A 4,412-nucleotide genomic window follows, 5' to 3' on the forward strand; every position below is an offset into this window, starting at 1 on the left:
TTTGGCACGAGGCCAGCAAGTGCAGAGGAATGGGTAAGTTGATTACATTAACCCCAGTACTCAACTGGTACTTATTTTATCGACCTTAAAGGAATGAAAGTGCAATGTTGACCTTGGCTGAATTTGAACTCAGTACATAAAGATGGACAAAATGCCACAAAGCTTTTTACCTGTCATGCTAATGATTCTGTCAGCTTACTGCCTTAACAATTGTATATATTGTAAAATAAAATGCTTAATGTTTTTAGTATAACATAACTGAATATAATTTCTCATTTGCTCATAATCTAACATGTAAACATAACTCACATACAACAACCCTGGAACATAAGAGATAAGTAACTTAATCATTATGCAGTGGCACCCAGTTTAGTGATATGCACAGCTTTCTTTACCAAAGATTTGCACCAATCCTTCCAAAACCCCTGCTAGAAATTACTGCCTATGTCTTCATTCTTCATTTTTAGGAGTACAATTTTAAAGTTTCTACTCTCTTTCTGTATTTCAACTGACATGTGGAAGTAATCATCTCTGCACAGAACCATTAGACTTGTTCTTTGTGGCATCCTGTTTCCTATAATTGTCTAAAGATGAATCCTTTTCCTTTACCTTAATGCATTTCTTCATCCTCAGCTCGTTGCTAGATGTTAAGTCCTAACGCCTCCAATATCATAGTATCGATCTATTGCATTTCAATCTATTTTAGATTTAGGATTAGAGTTAGGATTAGGGTTAGGGTTAGGGGTGGAGTAAGGGTATCTTTTTTCTTCACAAATGTGAATAAACCCAATCTGTTTCTTAAAGGAGGGACATATTCATTATGCACAGAATGTTATTTACGTCAATGGAGGTAATTGATTGGTTAAAATTGCCGAAATGCAAGAAATTTTAGACGAAATATGTTACAATCTATAGAATTTTCTCAATAAAGCCAAGAGAAAATGACGTTTTATAAACACATTCTACCAGTATACGAAGTTTAAAACTTTTTAGTTACCTAGAAATTATGTTACAAAGTGCCGTTCAAAAGGAAAAGATCCCTGTTTTGTTTTTCACATGTTAACTTGTGTAGGTTAGACTATTCCATATTTCATAATGATTGCAATACTATGACAGAGCCACAGCTGAGAGCACTAATTCAGACAACTGAAAATAACTGTCTCCAATAAGACCAGCATTCAGCCTATTCTTGTTTTACCAGTTTTCTGCACTCTACTGCTATTTTTGTAAAATGCATATGAAATTATGCAACACTTTTCATTACAATTCCCAGGACATGCATAGATTTGAACTCTGACATTGTAATCTCCCATAACACTGTATAACTAGACTGAAAGTGCAGTCTGGACATACAGGGCCATGAGTGATTACAGATGTTGATTAGGAAGTGCTTGAAAACTTCTAACATATAAATGGGTAATTAGGGTTCACTTCTGCCATGCTTTTACATATGCAATTATGAGTTTTACATCATTATACTTTTAAACAAACGTGTACGAAGATTACATTCCTATACTTTTATTCATACAAACATGAGACTTACATCACTTATATTTTGACATCATCAGAAATCTTCAGTGCATTTGATATTTTGCTATCAGCATACAAAGGTCTGCTGAAAAGTTAATAGGCTGACTAAGATACTCTTATGGAATGTGACCAAATGAGGTTTATTTTCAGTACAATCCTCTTGTAGTCCACACACTTCTTCCATCAGTGCTGCAGTGCTTGGATCCCATTGGTGAAGAAACTTTCATCCTGTTGGTCAAAAAAGCCATCAACAGCAGATATGATGTCATCATCACTACAATAGTGGTTCCCAGCCAAGTGTTTTTTCCTGTTGGGGAACAGATGACGGTCATATGGATTTAAATCAGAAGAATAGGGAGAGTGGTTGACTAGTCAAAGCCAGTCACATACAGCAGCCATTTGAAACTGAGGACTAATGAAACAAGACTCCTTTTGTCTTGATAACCTTTTGTAACTTCTTCAGCAAATTGGCACAGTATTCTCCATTGTAGATAGTCAATTTGCACAATTCATTTTGTGTCCCAAAAAGCTGAGGCCATTACCTTCACTGCAGATGAAACAACGTTGACCTTTTTTTGGAGCATGTGAGGAGGGCTGTTTCTACTCTATGGATTGTCTCTTTGGCTGTGGCTCAAAGTCATGAGAACAATACTCGTCCTGGGTTAGGAAATATATATAAATGAAAGTCAGTGTGAAAAATTACTGAATACAGGTTTTAAGTATAAAGAGGATTTAAAAAAAAAAGATTATTTTACCAGGATGTTACTAACCTTTTCAGGAAGAAGTTTTTTTCCTAGCGCGTGAGTGCTTTTGATTAACTTTTTAAACACACATATATGCTCTTAGTTATATATATATATTTATATATATAATAATAATCATAATAATAATAATAATAATAATAATAATAATAAATGCCCCGATACAGTACCAGACAGTGGCTCTCATGGCTTCTGATCTTAACTGACTGGAAGTGTTATCATGTACATTGTTTTGTCTTGGCATAAAAGATGGGCTACAGCAAATATTCTGCTCAGTACCACAGATTTGCTTGTCAGTTGTTTGACCTTAACCAGTTGAGCATGTCCCTTAGTGACTGATGATATGTGCATCTCTGATCATGAGCAGAAGTCGTGGGGGAGTATCATAGCCATGTGTTGAGAGGGATTCTTTGGGGTTTGAATAATTTACCTCTGGAAACGTGGGTGTTTCGTTCAATATCCTTAAACAACCCTTATTCAGGGACCGTTTGAGTGAGATGGGCTACTCGACCAGAAGAAAATTCTAACTGGGCCCCACCTGCAAGGTCATGTGCTGTTTATCTTGATATGAGATCACCATATCGTGCACATATGGTTGTGATGCATGTGCCTAGTATACCCTTATCAGACGGGTAGTCATGATGGGTATACTGGGCTTCGTATATTTTACCCCAGTGTCACTTTGATGGCATGCACTGCTCTCTCACTCAATAATAATAATAATAAGTGACAACAAAAGAATGAGACCTCGATATTAGGTAAATACATAATTATGTTTGTGTGAGTGTGTATGTATGTAGATGTTATGAACGTAGGAGGCTTTACGTCTATGTACTGTGAGAATATTGTCGCATGTATTTTTTATTTTTTATATTTTTTCTGCCTATTAGAGTTACTTCACTTTTATGCAACAGATTTTCATAGAGTCTATTGCCATTAATAGCCAACAAGAATGCATCGTAGCTCTTAGCTCCAGCATTTGAAACTCATCTCCTCTTCCCGTCTCCCTCCAACCTGATTCTCTGCACTCCACGCACCCCCACTATTTACTTCCTTCCCAAAATCCACAAGCCCAACAACCCTGGCTGCCTCATTGTCTCCACCTGTAACTGCCCCATGGAATTGACTCAAAATACCTTGACTGTATCCTTGCAACTCTAGTGGCTTCCCTCTCCTCCCACATCCATGACCCTCATCATGCTCTCTGCTTCTTCAACTCTTTCTCCTTCCCTCCTTGGCCCCTCTAAACTTCTCTTCATTCTTGATATCAAGAGTCTATATACATTGATCCCATACAACAAAGGACTTCTTTCCACTCAAATACTTCCTAGACCTTGACCTAACCCCCAACCTGACACCTCCGCACTTCTTCGTCTGGCCAAACTTGTTCTCTCCCTCAACTGCTTCTTGTTCACAGGGAATTTTTTTACCAACGTGCATTGAGTATTTATGTGTGTATGCATGCATGCACACATAAATATTCAATCTGTCTGTCTGTCTGTATGTATGAATCTATGTTTATGTGTGTGTGAGTGTGTGTGTCTGTGTGTGTGTCTGTGTATATATATATATATATATATATATCTCGTTCGGCTTAACAGCCCTTCTTGTTTGTGTTACTGTTATTCTCCTTGTCCTGTCTTTTACTGTTTATATTTTGTACTGTCTTTACTGTCCTGTTTTTGTTACCATTTTTACCCCTCCGCAAAAAAATCTCAAATTTTATTTAATTTGATTTTCACGGGAAGGATTGTTTCATTAAAGTCATGTATCGCCTTGACCTTCGAAACGTGGAGTAGAGGAAACAAAGGCAACTGAAGAAGGGGATTTTTCCTTGTTTTGTATGTCCTGTACTCTATTTTTTCGTTGTTTAAGAAAAATGTCCATTTCCTTGGTTTTGTGTTTATGTTTTTGTTTCTCATTGTGTTGGACGTTTTTTTGGTGTCCTGTACCCATATATGCATGTATATATACATGTAGAGGTAGGTACATACATATATGTATGTACGTATGTACGTATATATGCATATGCATATCTAGTAATTTAAGGTTGTTAAGCATGAGACTTGCTTCCAAGCTGATCCTAGACATCATGCATTTATGCATCCTACTCTAAATACA

At 36.7% G+C, this 4,412-nt stretch overlaps 1 protein-coding gene across 1 annotated transcript in view; it reads right to left on the reverse strand.

Annotated features, from left to right (window-relative positions):
• Positions 1 to 2,428: 2,428 nt before the first annotated feature.
• The window catches only part of LOC115215213 (transforming growth factor-beta-induced protein ig-h3), a 45,123-nt gene continuing 43,139 nt past the window's right edge, over positions 2,429 to 4,412 (reverse strand). Inside the window, exon 8 of the transcript XR_005000442.1 lies at positions 2,429 to 2,444. The gene's annotated coding sequence lies outside the window, so the exon portion shown is untranslated. The remainder of the gene's footprint in view (positions 2,445 to 4,412) is intronic.

Source organism: Octopus sinensis, linkage group LG8, assembly GCF_006345805.1.
Source record: "Octopus sinensis linkage group LG8, ASM634580v1, whole genome shotgun sequence".
Lineage (NCBI taxonomy): Eukaryota > Metazoa > Mollusca > Cephalopoda > Octopoda > Octopodidae > Octopus > Octopus sinensis.